A 16,712-nucleotide genomic window follows, 5' to 3' on the forward strand; every position below is an offset into this window, starting at 1 on the left:
TAGCGTTATAAATAAAATATTATAGAACATACAGATTTAATTTTAGAAAATTCTTTATATAAGTTTTTTTTGTAAAATTTTCTGAATTTTTCAATGGTCAAGTCAGTTTTGTTCTAAAATTTATATTTTCTGAGTTATTTAAAAACACATCAAACTTCGTAGTTTATTTGTTTAATAAAAAATGAAGCACCCACTTTTCGAGTAGAACTTTTTGATATGTTGTTTATTAAACATTTCTTAATAAAATTACCAAAAGTTCTATCTTGTTTGATTTTTTCCGAAGTGAAAATCTACAGTATGTCCCTGTAAGTTGTATCCATATGGAAAACTTTTTTATTATTAATTTTAGGAAAAAAAGTTATTCTTTATAAAAAGCTCTGCATGGTCCAAAACCTAAGATTTAACCATCAAATATCAAATTTTTTGAACATTATACGGGGTATGTCAAAAAGTGTGAATTTCACTCAAGAGTAAAGTAGCTTTATTTTTCACAATATTGAAAATTGCTATTATGAAAAGTTGTTTGGAAATAAAAACTGTATTCTAGTATGCAATTACATCCTTCTAATTGAAAAATTTTTTTTTGGAAAATTATGGATAACTAACATTATTTTCAGTTATTTTAATTCAGATAACTCTCTTATTATTAATTTTACGAAAAAAAGTGATTCTTAATAAAAGGTTTTGAATGGTCTTAAATCTAAAATACAACCATCTTTTGTCAAATTTTATCAATTTTATAGGAGGTATGTCAAAAAATATGAATCTCGCCTCAAGAGTAAAATACGTTCATTTTTCACAATATCGAAAATTGTTATTATGAAAAGTTATTTAGAATTAAAAACTATGTTTCAGTATGTAATTACATCCTTCTAATTGAAATATTCTGAACTATAAAGGTACTTTACTTTTTATCTAAATTTATCTTTTTTGACATACCTCGTATAAAGTTGATAAAATTTGATATAAGATGGTTGTATTTTAAGTTTTAGACCATCCAGAATTTTTTATTAAGAATCACTTTTTTTCGTAAAATTAATAATAAAAGGGTTATCAGAATTTTTTTTAGATAATTTGGGTCATTGTGAGTATAAAAGGTCTCTGGTCATTTTTCTCTAAACTTGACTGTTGTCGAGTTATACGCGATTAAAAATTTGAAAAATGCGAAAATGACCATTTTCAAGGCTTCATAACTCGATTAAAAATTATTATCATAAAATTCAAAAAGTGACAAAATCAAGATTCAAATATCTTCTTCAACGTCTTGAAGATATTTTTGGCATTATTTTATTACAAAGCTGTTACTTTTAGTTATTAACAATTAGCGCTATAGTCCAACTGTATCGTCACCCACGTTAGCGGAACTATTTCGATTAGATTTTTTTTGCACAAATTTACTCAAAAAGAGGTCCTTATAAAATATCCACAGGGTGCCGGCCGGTACCGTGGTCTAAAAATTGTTTAAAAAATTTTTCGACCACCGGCCGGCACTCTGTGGATATGTTATAAGGACCTATTTTTGAGTAAGTTTGTGCAAAAAAAATCTAATCGAAATAGTTCCGCTAACGGGGGCGACGATACAGTTGGACTATACCGCTAATTGTTAATAACTAAATATAACAGCTTTGTAATAAAATAATGACAAAAATCTCTTCAGGACGCTCAAGAAAGTATTTCAATCTTGATTTTGCCACTTTTTGAATTCCATAATAATCATTTTTAATCGAGTTATGAAGCCTTGAAATGGCCATTTTCGCATTTTTCAAGAGACCTTTTTTGCTCAGAATGACCCAAGTTATCTATAAAAAATTGTTGGAAATGAAAAAATTATTTTTGTGAATTTGTTTAAAAAAATTGTTTAAAAATTTTTTCGACCACGGCACCGCAAGGCCCCCTGTGGATATGTTATGAGGACCCCTTTTTGAGTAAGTTTGAGTAAGTAAAAAAATCTGATCGAAATTTTTCCGCTAACGGGGGCGACGATACAGTTAGACTATAGCGCTAATTGTTAATAACTAAAAATAACAGCTTTGTAATAAATTAATGACAAAAATGTCATCAGAACGCTGAAGAAAGTATTTGAATCTTGATTTAGTCACTTTTTGAATTTCATAATAATCATTTTTGATCGAGTTATGAAGCCTTGAAAATGGCCATTTTCGCATTTTTCAAAATTTTAATCGCGTATAACTCGACAACAGTCAATTTTAGAGAAAAATCACAAGAGACCTTTTTTGCTCAGAATGACCCAAGTTATCTAATAAACAATTGTTGGAAGTAAAAAAATTATTTTTGTGAATTTGTTTAAAAAAAATTGTTTAAAAATTTTTTCGACCACGGCACCGCCCGGCATGTGGATATGTTATAAGGACCTCTTTTTGATTAAGTTTGTGCAAAAAAATCTAATCGAAATAGTTCCGTTAACGGGGGCGACGATACAGTTGGACTATAGCGCTAATTGTTAATAACTAAAAATAACAGTTTTGTAATAAATTAATGACAAAAATCTCTTCCGAACTCTGAAGAAGGTATTTGAATCTTGATTTTGTCACTTTTTGAATTTCACAATAATCATTTTTCATCTAGTTATGAAGCCTTGAAAATGGCCATTTTCGCATTTTTCAAATTTTTAATCGCGTATAACTCGACAACAGTCTATTTTAGAGAAAAATGACAAGATACCTTTTTTGCTCAGAATAACCAAAATTATCTAAAAAAAATTTTTGTAAATAAAAAAATTATTTTTGTGAATTTGTTTAAAAAAATTGTTTAAAAAATTTTTCGACCACGGCACCGCCCGGCACCCTGTGGATATGTTATAAGGACCTCTTTTTGAGTAAGTGTGTGCAAAAAAATCGAATCGTAATAATTGCGCTAGCGGGGGCGACGATACTGTCCGGTCTATTAAGCTTTTCACTATTTTACATGACTTCATGACGCTATTTTACAGATAAGCATATAAAATAAAAGTAGATTTAATTAACTAATATACTCAAAAATTAAGAAGACTGGCGATCAGTAAGTTCAAATACACTCACCGGCACAAAATTGCGCCACTAAAAATGTTTTATTAAGTTTGACAATTTATAACTTTCTTATTTATTGTACTCAGATTTTCAAGATTCTTGCATCAGTTTGTAGATGTAAAGAATTTGCTTTTACTTACAAGTATTTAAGTATTTACTTAATAGTAATTGAATAAAGTCATTTCGTAAATGCTTTATTTAATTACTATTAAGTAAATACTTAAATATGAGGAAGTAAAAGCAAATACTTGTTTTTATTCAATAGACCCAATGATATCGTTTGGTATTATTCCGATAAAAAAAATTGTTTGCTTAAATGACATTATACGGGGGTGAATGGAAGCGTTGTATTTTCTCGTAACTTTAATCTGTGAATAAATTAAAGGGCTGATTTTGTTTCATACCCCTTTCGTATTATCTCAGAAGCATCCCTAAGATTATGTTGTTTAAATTATCCGAATATCTCTTTTCTTGTAAAAGTTGCACACAGGAACACTGGTTTGAAGGTTTATTTAATAAAAAATATCAAACGCACAAAAAACAAATTTAACAACAAAACAAAACAATTAAATGGCGGTTATGTCCACCTCTCGCAGCAACGACTTCTCGCAATCTGTTTGGCATCGAATAAATAAGATGTGTTTTTCTTGGCTGGGGCATAGCCCAATATTCCTCTACTAGGGCCTTCTTCTTCTTCTTATTGTAGTGCCTATCCGTTTCGGATGTTGGCGACCATCATCGCAATCTGTATTTTGCACACTGTTGCTCTAAAAAGACTTGTATTTGTTGTGTATAACCATGTGCGTAGATTGTTCAGCCAGAAAATCCTTCGCCTTCCTGGTCCTCGTTTTCCCTCCAGTTTTCCTTGCTAGGAATAACTAGGGCCATAACTGTACCCAATTTTCTGTAGGCCTAGGATGACGGCGAACATATATTTTCAATTCATCCCATAAATGCTCGATAGGGTTCACATATGCGGGAGCTAAATGTTAGAAAACGACTATCCAGTAAAGTTCATCTCCAACAATTACTCCTAACAACACAAAACATTCCAGGAATGTACTATCAAAGTTCTATTAATGTTTGAATGTACTGGACATTCAAGGAACGTTCGGTAAATATCTGATTAAGTTATTCGTGGAATGTTACCACAAGACATTTTATGAGCATACTACCAATGTCCAATATTTTAAGAGAGGTCATTTACTATTCAATTTGCATTCATTTTCAAATTTGCTGCGCGTGTATATGTATTTAGGCAATCCAAACCACGTGACTTCTGGTTCTGGTTGGCATGGCATACAGGTTACAGAGGTTATGTTTGTAATATCATTTCATTTCATCATTTCACTCCACTGTTTATCGTCATATTTTGGATTCATTTGGATTTCGTTTGCTGTATTTTGTGAACTTTATAAACTTTACCACACTGCAAAGTGATTATTTAAGGAAATTATTATTGGAGACACCAGATGTTTGGAGAAAGGTAGGGCAAACAATTTTTATCAATGTTCATTTTTCTCTGATATTTATCAATATTGATGAATTTTGCAAGCAATAACATTATTTCTTTTATTGTTTTAGATATTTATTGAAGCTGAAAATAATTGGGGATTTAGATCCATATACAATTCAGTCAGAATTGGATTTTACCATAAAGTGCATTCCACCAAATTACTGTTATAGATATTATAGATGAAAGCATACAAAAGCCTTCAGGCACATAAATATTTTACAGCTGTATTTGTTTTTAAAGTCGGAGTAAAGTTGGAAGTCACAAGCAACAACTTCGTAAGAACCTACAAGAATATTGAGGAAATCCAGCTCCTGGATACTACTGGGCAAACTAGAAGATTGAAGAAGACAAAGCCTTTTGAACTAGTTTGAGTGATAGTGAAAAGCAGAGCATAATGCTTGTGTGCATGTGTATGTTAGAATAGTGCGGTTAAAAAAGCAGAGCATAGTGCTTGTGTGCCTGTTAGATTAGATAAGAGACGCTATGGGTAAGCTCTTCATTTTAAGGAACAGTAGTAATTTAGGTTAAATTAAAATTGCTCATTGGTCAGAGTTAAGACCAGATTGTAATTCTAATGAACAATTCAATACAATGAATCGTCATCGTAGTGATGATTATGGAAAAAAATATATGACAAGATTTTGTGCAATAAAAATGTTTATATTTATCAAGGATGTATTATTTGGTATGGCTACATACACAGTCGGAAAAATGAAGGAATACCCATGAACGAACATATAAAACACGCTGTATTTTCCTGTCACCGTGTCACAAAGAAAATTGTCCAGTGCAAGTAACAATAATTATTACATGTACTTGTGCTGACCAGTTTTTTGTGTGATACGGTGACAGGAAAATACAGCGTGTTTTATATGTTCGTTCATGGGTATTCTTTCATTTTTCCTACTGTACTTCTGGTATATCGTCGGTGATGTGACAATACCTCCTATCTGCTTTTTCATGAATTTTGTAGGAGATAAAAAACTTGTTTGGGCCACCTCGTGTTTTCATATATTTTTTGATTTGTTTTGTAGTAAATTCAACTATCTATTTACTACAAAACAAGTCAAACCTTACTTATGAAAACAGGAGGTGACCGTAAAAAATGTTTTTCGTCTCCTGCAAAACTCATGAAAAAACATATAGGAGGTATTGTCACATCACTGACGATATATTTCAGAGAATGTCTAAAAAATATACTTTGAATGTCCTAAGAACATTCATGGAATGTTTCAACAAGACATTCAGTCTTAAAAATATACTGTGAATGTTCAAAGAACATTCGTAGACATTCATGGAATGTTCCAACAAGACATTCAAGGAATGTTTAAAATGCTGACACAGCACTTTCCTGGGACTTTCCAGGGACGTTCGTGTGCTTTTGGGGACATTCCAGGAATGTTTTCAATGTCCTGTGTGTACCTTCTAGGAACATTCCTGGAATGTTTTGTGTTACTAGGGACATTACCTTGGATATGTTACGAAGATCACGATGAAGATCTCCAACAAGATGCATCGATCAAATTATACAAGAATACAGGAATATGTAAAACACCTATGCAAGAGTTAAAAGAAATGACCAGAGACTGAGACAGATCTTTTGAGACACGACATCACGTCGACCACTACACTCCCTCCGAGGGGTCAGGATTGAAGAGAGAGATAGAGAAAGTTGCACTCATATAACATTCCACATCTTGTTAATGATATACTAAGTTAAAATTCAACAAATAAATTCTTCTTTTAAAACTGGTTGCATGAGTTATAGCCAGTAACATATCTATTATTAAATTTGCTTACAACAGAGGAGTAAACAGGATGATCCTAAGGGGGGTTACGTCTACTTGAAGGTCTCTGGGGGGTACGGAATAATAATAGTGTTAACCGTATAGAGCTCAAAGTACACCCAAAAGGGGGGGTTATAACCCCCAAAATCACCCCCTTGTTACGCCTATGGCTTACAATCAATTTATCCAAATAAGCGATTAAAATGAATGAGTAAAAATAACTAAACTTCCATAATAAATATTAATAATAAGAGTCCCAAACGCAGTATATCGTAGAAATGATCACAACTTTTTCAAAAACTCAAACATATGGTCGGTTTGTTGATAGCAATTAAATATCCATGTTTGATGTTTACCAAACATTAATAATTATCTATAATTTTTAAGTACCTATAATGTTTGTCAACAGAGATAAAACTACTATTACATAATATATATTATAAAAATGTAATTTAACTAGAATCAAAACTAGTTTGGTACAATATCCGTCATTTGGTTGCTGATGATTTAGGGGCACTTTATGTCGGATAATTTACTGCTTCAGTATCAGTCTAGAAAAAGAAATAGGTAAAAAGTGTTACAGGTGTTAAGGATCAATAGTTTCACGTAATAAATCGCAAGTATCGCAATAAAAAATCGCGATCAGAAAGGTCCAATATTTCAGGTTATACAATTTTCATCATTTTACCTAACTGAGAGTGAATATTATTTGTGTTTTGATACCTGTAGATAACATTTTCATTCAAAAACTTCCAAAGTCTAATAAAAAACTTCATCTTGCATCCAAATATTTCCCATCGTAATTTTAATTTTTGTTTTCAATTTAAGAAACAAAAACTTTAGGAAAAGAAAATTAAAATGTAATTATTAATGCATTTCTTAGTATTGAAGAAATTATCTGTAAGAAATTATTGAGTTGTGTTTAAAAAACTCGTTTCTTTAAATGTGAAGCGGTATGTTTAAGTTAATATGATATGGTAATTTTTAAGAAAGATAGCTTAAAGAAATCAGTTTTTTAGCAGAAAAGAAATTGTTCTCTCGGTGTACACCTACACCTATTATATGTACGACCATAAGACTCGATTTCAGCAATAAAATTGCTGGTAAATAACTTTTCCCAAAAATGGCCTATTTTCCGATAATCTGCCCAGACTATCATAATTATAAAAATATATTATGGTGGGGCGGAATCAGTCCGAAAAGGTCCACATTTACAGGAAATCTACTTTTAAATTCCATCTCGTGGCGAAAGACGTAACCGAAAGTTCCAGAAAACACCGCAACTGTAGAACTCTCCCATAATTGATTATTCGTGAACTTAAATTTCCGATGATAAGTCCCTGGTGGCGTACCTTAAAACGTACTTTGATAATTAACAGTTTCAACTCATTATATATTTTAAAAATGTAAGGTTTATAAATAAATTTTAATGAAAAATATTTATTTAAAAAATCCTTAAAGGGCCACAGATCTATCACAAAACTTTTTGCTCTATGTAGAGCAGGGGTGGGCAAAGTGCGGCCCGCGGGCCGCATGCGGCCCTTTATAAATTTTTCTGCGGCCCGCGGAAAAAAGTAAATTATTTTCAAAAAATGAATAACCATTTTCAATTTTTGATTTACATGTTCACTCTGATTGGAGTACGAAGGAGCAGATGGGACGTGAATTATAAATTGTAAAATTCCCTCATCTTCCTTAGTCTCAGCATCCGTATGGCTTGCAAATTTTAGAAGCCTCGGAGGTGTAACCAGAGAAGGTTCCCATTGTTTTCAGTCTGGTGGGATGTAGAGTAGCATTATGTTATTTTATATGCCATTAGAGTAAAAACTTAGTCTTTTAAATTATTTTCATTTACAGATTTTTAAAAATTATTGCTAATATTAATAAATAAATATAGATAATGCAGCTAATTAGTTAACACTTTCGCAGCGGGTGATTTTCCCGCAAATTTTTAACATAACGCGGGCAATTATTTGGGTTTCCGGCACAGAATTTTGTCGTGCTCCCTAGGGAGTAAAAGTACTTTTACTCCCTAGGGAGGAAAAGTACGACTTTGCTCCCTAAAATCACGTCAGGAAAGGTATACTTTTGGTAGAGGTAGGTGGAAAAATAGTAAATTGAATAAGATGCCACAAGGAAATAGGTTCAGAAAAATATTAGTGAAAAAAGAAATATTTTCATAGATAAACTGAAAATAGATAAATATCTACTCATATATTTGTGGGAAATAGCATGCTTAAATAAGTGAGAATGTTATTTAGAGGAGAGAGGTATGGTTCGAAAATTTTGAAAATTTCGATTATTTTTCCACTCGACTCGCTTTGCAGCAGCTTCCCGCCAGCGCGCTTGAGCGTACTGAGAAACGTTCAACAGGTGTTCCCCTTCTCTTTTGTAAATTACTCCGCGATTCAAAAATATATTCCGATGTGCATCACTTTACGATTTGAATATAAAAAAAGAAATCGAAAATAAAAATTGTCAAAACCTAAGGCGTTTTCCTCAAAAATCCGCAAAAACTCTTTCAAAACTTACAATGTCTACCGCCTTATAAGGGGTGGACATTGTAACTCAAAAGCTACTTGACAGATCCACCTGAAATTTTTCGCAGATTTTCTTTAGACATTTCGTGAGGTAAATCTGTCGAGATATTTTTTGTTTTAAGCTTATTTTTTGTTTAAAATAATTATCTCAATGTTCACCCTTTTTTACAAAAAACTTCGTTATTTTGACTTCTGGATAATATTAAAATCTCAAAAATCGTTACAATTAAAAAAGTCGGGAGCATAACCTCAAGAAACTCATGCTAATAAAACATTTTTGAATTTCTTTTTCATATGATCCCATTGCGAGTTCTCATGTTTACTGCAAAATCTTCTTTTTTCGGGTGTCTGTAAAAATTTGCCACAGTTGGCTTATTTTTCAATATTAAGTCTTGAATTTTTCTTAATACCATTTTGTTTTGTTTTGTTTTCAAACAAAATTCAAAAAAAGGTGCTGGAAATGTTAATTTCAAACCATGCCCCCCCCCTTACGCAAAATTAGTAAAAAGGTAAAAATTCGAACATGTTAAGGTAACAAATATTGCGGCAGTGGCGGATGCAGAGGGTGGATCACGGGTCACGACCCCCCCCCCCCCCGCCAACGAAAATAAATATTAATTCAATAATTCTAAAACAAAGAAAAACCGAGATCTGTAAAATAAAAAAATTTAAGCCCATCCAAAAGATAATTGAAAACCCACTTATCCTAGGGGTGGTAAGACTAAGTTACCTTGCATCAGTGAAAAGAAATTCAATCATCCTTATGATCCATGACTTCCCCCCCCCCAAAAAAATTCTGAATCCGCCAATGTATTGCGGCCCTCGCTAATAGAAAAAACATTTTGTGGCCCTTTCTAAAAAAAGTTTGCCCACCTCTGATGTAGAGCATCATCAGTACTGTTACAGGCATCACATGCTGAACCAAGAAATGTTCATGGGTAAAAACCCCTAAAATATTAACAAAATGTGTATACAATGGTATTATGATTTATTGTTGAAAAATCCAATTGAAGGAAAATTTTTTTTAAGAATATGACCCCCCCCAGGGGACACGTGAATTGCTGCATTGTCATTTACATTGCAGTAATTGACACTATGTATTCATATTAAGATGGTGAGTAGCATAAAGTTTACTGTAGTTACTGAGTTACAGTCTGTTTAAAATCTTAAATTTGTATAATAAAAACCATATGAACTATAAGAACTAATAACTGCTACTCCGTAAGGGGGGCAAGTTTAAACTTGCAGCCCTCTTTATTGAAAAAATGGATGTAGATCATAGCATAGGTGTAGGTAAATAAAAAAATAGTACATACAATTTTATTGGAAGGAATGAATTTAATTGTACATTTTGAGTTTCAGAAATATACTTAGTTATTACAAATTTGCAACATTACTATACTACTTCATTACGGTAAATCCACAAAAAATAGGGCTAGGTATGCTAACTGTCTTTACTTATAAACCACCTTACAAAGGTAATTGTATTTAACGGCTTTTTAGAAGCAGACACTTGTATTACGTCATCAAAACTAATGGAAGAGGCACGTTTGTGCTCAGTAGCTATGACGCTTAAATCAGTGAGCCTTTGTTGCTCCATTGAATTTCTTAGGATAGTTTTTTACTATTTTTAATTTGCTAAAACTTCTTTCTCCCGAAGCAACTGATACTGGGATAGTTAGAAATATTTGTAGTCCTGTTGTGATATGGGGATAATACCCTAATCAAGCTTATTTTCCAAAATTATGTCAAGAGTTGTTGAAGCATTTGCATCCTTTAAGTTAGGATCTACTACCAAAGCATGGTTCTTGAAACTTTTAATTTCAAATAGAAAGTCTTTTTAAACGCTTTTATTTAGTTCAATAGTTTGCGTCAAATCTTTAGACGTTAATTTGAATGCTTATTCTTCAATGCCAATGAATGAAAATTTGCAGACATATGCATTCGCGGGAACAATACACGAATAGTCAATAAAAAAAATTTGTTCATGTTTATTAATTGTTTAAATAAAAAAAAACGATTTTATTGGAAAACGCTTAAATTCTCTTCTTTTTACAATGTAAAAACTTGAAACTTTTACGGATTGTATAGCTAACGATATGAACAATACATAATTTTTCCTTTTTACGTTAATTGTTTACGTTATGCTTCATAAATAAACAATAAAGTTTTAAATTTTTTGCCGATTCCGACTACTTTTCATGTTAGTTCATTATAATGTTTTATACATATTTTAATAAACATGACGATATATTTTAATGTTTGAAAAGTGTAAGGCTAAAAAGTAAAAAATAAAAAAATGAAAAAAAAAATTTTAAGAAACGCTTTTTCTTTAGTTACGAGTGACTAAAATTAAAAATATTATAAAAAAAATCAACCAAAAAGCAAAAAATAAAAAAAAAACTGAAAAAATCTAACACATTCGTTAAAGAAAAGCGTGGGGCGAAAACCGTTTATTCCATGAACACGCGCCACGCTTTTCTTTGACGGATGTGTTAGATTTTTTCAATTTTTTTTTATTTTTTGCTTTTTGGTTGATTTTTTTATAATATTTTTAATTTTAGTTACTCATAACTAAAGAAAAGCGTTTCTTAAAATTTTTTTTTTTCATTTTTTTATTTGTTTATGTCTTTCTTGTAAATATTCGCCATTAGGCTTGCCTCAAGGTGCTTGCTGCACTCTCTGATTGAACTAGAGTATAATGCAGCTGTAGTTTCGTGTTGCAACGAAATTGAAAATGGTCATTCATTTTCGATTTATTTGAAGTCTTTGTTTTTAATTTTCTCCTTTTTTGCCTTTATTTAGTTTTTTTGTTTGATACATTAAATATTTCTTCTGACATATTATTTAGCTTCTCTTTTTCTATTCATTATTATTAACTATTCACCATAAGCTTGAAATTTCCAGGATATCTATGCCGTCCTCTCGTTGATATAAGCCATTTTCATCTTCTGCGTTCAGCTTTTTTATCAATCTAAAACCATATTTTCTTTGAAGCAATGGCTAGGTAGTTCTTCCTTTATATCGATTTTTAATTTATTTTTTATTATTTTCCATATGGTAGGGGAGTCCAAGCGGGGATTTTTGCAATTACTCGAGCGTGTCAGATTATCATATGGGGAGAAACCTGATACCCTACATATGTACCTCTACCATATATTGGCTCTTAACAGAGGGAAGTTCGTTAAGGCTGGCCCGAAAAAAAATCTATCCTTAAAAATACTCGAAATCGTCAGATTAAGATAAGGTAAGTTAAGTGCTTGCAAAAGAGTGTATATTTAAAAAATCTGACGATTTGAGCGGGGCGTAAGGAAATGGGTGAGTCAAAAAGTTTCACAAAAAAAGCGAAATGTAAAAGAATATTTAGCGAAATGAACGGCAGATCGAAAAACTAAAAATACTCTTCAATATTTTTCAAAAATCTATCGAATGGTACTAAATATGACCCCCACGGAGAGGGGTGGGGGTAAATTTAAAATTTTAAATACAAACCCCGCGATATTTTGCAAAATGAACATCAGATAGAAAATGTGCAAAATATACTTTCAAAACGTGTTTGAAAAATCTATCGAATGGTACCAATCACGACCCCCCACGGACGCGTGTGGGGGGTTAGTTTAAAATCTTAAATGGGACCTCCAAATTTCTATTGCAGATTTGGATTCTCTACGTAAAAATAAGCAACTTTTATTCAAAACATTTTTTCGAATTATGGATAGATGGCGACATAATCGGAAAAAACGATTCTTGGAAATGGAGAATTAAATTAAAAGATGGCAAGCGCCCACTAAAATGGAAATTTTTACTTAACTACTTTTGATTTTAAGACCTAATAATCATAACCCAATAGGTCCCCATAACGCCCGAGTGGCTGCAAATTTAGCATACTTTGCTGGCTTACCAGTACAGTCTGTCTACATTGTTGATTCCTGAATAGTTTTCACAGTTATTTTTACATTTTGGTTCCTATTTATTGACGTCATATTATATGATTCTGTCTATTCTGCCGGTAAGTTTTCTCCATTCAGTGTTTTCTCAAACATTTTGTGTATCATGCGAACTAGAGTTTCCGATCTGTTTTTTATCAATTCATTTAGTATTCCACCGGGGCCTTCCGCTTTTTTTGTCATGAATTTCCACTACATCTAAATAGATATATCTCATGATCGATATGTACTATACAAGAAGTGAAAATCAAGTTAACAGGACAGAGAGAATATCTGTGTACTGGAGGGATATCATTATAGGAATAAATATGTGAGAGTGAGAAAAATCTCTGGATATATAAACCAGTAGGAAGGTATTTAGTGATATAAAGACCATAAATATCTGCATTTTAGAGTTACAATTAATAGCAACATATATGTAGCTATAATAACATAATATAACAATAGGTGCTTCTTATAAAATAAATTTAAATAAGGTACTTTATTTTAGCATATAATAACAACTTACAAAAAAGTTACTTAACTCTAAAAATACATAAAGCGTATAAAAATAAAATTGTATAACAATTTATCACGCATCACGAATCATAAAACATAAAAACAAATACAAAACTTACATTGAATGACTGAGGTTATAATATATTAAGTAGACCTAAAAATAATACAACCTCTTCTAGGTTTTACTTTTGATCAATTTTACTACATTCAAGATTTAGCATGCACAGAGCAATTAGAAATACAAAGCACCAAATCTGTACAACAAAATACTGCTCTAAATAAACTAAATTCTGTTTCCAAGAAAATTATAAACGCATGAATGCATCGGTGTTATCGAAATGCCTCCCACTTTTTCAGGTAAATATTTTCATACATGAAATGCCTCCCAGGTACAATCGAAATGCCTCCGGTTTGTTAAACATTTAGGCTGATATTTTGTCTACTTAATCTCTGTATAATGAGAAAATGTTGCCAAATCATAATTTAAATAGGTACTAAAATGTACATAAAATATGCTATCATAAATATTTCACAGTATGACATATTTCTTTTTAGAAAAGAAACTTGTTCCGACAATCTAATAGCCAGCTTTTCTGGGTAATTCCCATTCCGATTCTTATCTCTTCCTAGCGATTCCATGAAAAGGTACTTTTGCCTTAATCTTTTTGTTTGTTTATATTGTACTAAATATGTACTAATGTACTAAAAAAACCTGCAAAGCATTTGTGAAAACACAGGGATGTGAAAATAAGATAACTGAATCAATATTAGATTATAACCACGAAAAGTTGTCTGGCAAAGTTTACAATAGAAAAGCCGTAAGCAATCGAATAAAAAGAGCAGCCGTGGAAGATCTCAGCTAAAAACCAATGAAGCTAATCTGTAAAGAACTTAAGAAAACAAATAAAGAGACATTTACTATCAATGATATCAATAAGGTGAGACAAAATTTATATTACGCTAGAACCACTAATTCTTTAATTAAACTTCCCAAAAATATAACTGAATTTCATCAAGCTCTTGATTTATCTTCTATTATTACAAATAGAAATGAAGATTTTATAATTAAAAATGACAAAGATAATCATATTGTTATATTGACATGCTTTTCAAATCTTCGTTTTCTTTCGACTGTTTCCAATTAGTATGTTGACGGAACTTTTGAATACTGTCCTCGTTCTTTCACTCAATTGTTTAATGTTTAGTATACATGGCTTGAAAAATGGACATTATATTCGTCTTGTCTTTTGTTTACTTCAAGATAAAAACTCGTCTTCATATTATCTCGCTTGTAAATATATCATAGATGAATGTTTTACAATTAATTGTCCTCTATCCTCTAAAGTCTAAAGTAACGACTTCAGCCTTTGAAATTTCCATCCATAATGGTATTCGTATGGCATTTCCTGAAGCAGATCTTTATGGATGTCGTTTTCTTTTGGGACGGGCATGGTATAGAAAGGTTCAAGCACTGGGATTAGCTCCAGAATACCAGAAAAAAGGTGTTAACTCAACCGAAATTACGCATTTTCTTATTTATATTTTTGGTCTTTCATTCTTATATCCTGAAGTTCTTAGCGATATTTTTGCTATAAATTTGGCAAAAATTAAACCAGTCGATGAAAGAGTCACCCAATTTTGTGATTATCTTGTTGATAATTACATATCTGAAAATTCAACATTTCCTCCACATCTTTGGGCTGAGCACTCTTCATCCTTACAAAGAACCACAAACCCATGCGAAAGTGTTCACTCCAAGTATGATTCTTCTTTCTACTGCCCTCATCCCAACATTAATAATTTTATTGATATAATTTTACAATTTCAAATAAATACCTATATTAAAATGAATTCTGTTTCGACACCAAAAAAATGTTGCCGAAAGTAAAGCAAAAATAAATTTTCTAAATGAAAAAATTTTAGAATTAAGAGAATGTAAAATAAATAGATTAGAATTTATCAAAGTAGTATCATATAAATTTAGGAAAAATATTTTGTAATTTTATATTTCTATACACATTTTGTAATATTTTCCAAATAAGTTTTTTGTGATGTTATTTTTAATAAATCTATAAAATATGTACTTATTATGTTTTTGTATTTTCGGTTATAGTTATTAAGGTACCAAGGGTATTATAAGGATAATAACGCTTGAAGTCATTGGTGTATATACCGAGGGCCTTTGGTCCGAGGGATATACGTTGACCGAAAGCGTTATTATCTATAATACCCGCGGTGCCTTCAACGTTTATTGTCCGACTAAATTATTTTTTATATGCAAAAAATTTGAGTGAATTTTGAATTAATTAGTTTTAAAATAAGTACATTTACCAGTAATAGTCGTAACGTAATTGTGGTAACCATAGTTTTACTTAGGTTGTTATTGGTCAACTTGACAGTATTTAACTGGCCATTTAAATTTAATGCCCTAGGGCGTTAGGGCGTTGTTTTTAAAAATAACGCCCTAGGGCATTATATCATACTTAACTGACTACGAAATCATGTCATTATTTGTCAAATAATATTGGACATTAAATTATTAAAGTCCGACTGGTTTATTATTTGACAAATAATGACATTATTGCGAAGTCTATTAAGTACGATATAACGCCCAAGGGCGTGTTATTGAAAAATAACACCCTAGGGCCTATTAAATTTAAATAACGAGTTAAATACTGTCAAGTTGACAAATAAAAGCCTAAGTAAAACTATGGTTACGACAATTACGTTACGACTATTTCTGGTAAATGTACTTATTTGAAAACTAATTAATTCAAAATTCATTCAATATATTTGCATATAAAGAAGAAGTTAATGGGACATTAAACGTTGAAGGCACCACGGGTATTACAATAATAACGCTTTCGGTCAACGTATATACCTCGGGCCGTAGGCCCTCGGTCTATACACCATTGACCTCAAGCGTTATTATCCTTATAATACCCTTGGTACCTTAATAACTATAATAACAAAAAATAATGGTTATTATAAAACATATTATAATAGTTATAAAACTAATTGTATTTTATATACAGGGTGTCCAGAAACTCTACCGACAAACGAAGACAGGAGATTTCTCAGATAATTTTAAGACAATTTAACCCAATTCACCTATTCCGAAAATGCTTCCTAAGGGAGCTAGAGCTCTTTGAAGATGGCGTCATGTAATTAGTTTTTCTTATATACCTCCAGAACGCTTATATTTAGAAAAACGAAAATTGGTATGCATATTTATTTTCCAGAATTGAATCGATTCCATCCATTGCGAATTTCTAGTACCAGTCATAGGCGTCCGTTTTGGGTAGGGCAACGGTTATTTTATCGCCTAACTTTTTTTTCTTTAACTTTTAAACATTTTTGACACTGAATTATTAAATTGTGAGGTATTCTAGTACTAA

The sequence above is a fragment of the Diabrotica virgifera genome, chromosome 4, assembly GCF_917563875.1.
Source record: "Diabrotica virgifera virgifera chromosome 4, PGI_DIABVI_V3a".
Classification (NCBI taxonomy): domain Eukaryota; kingdom Metazoa; phylum Arthropoda; class Insecta; order Coleoptera; family Chrysomelidae; genus Diabrotica; species Diabrotica virgifera.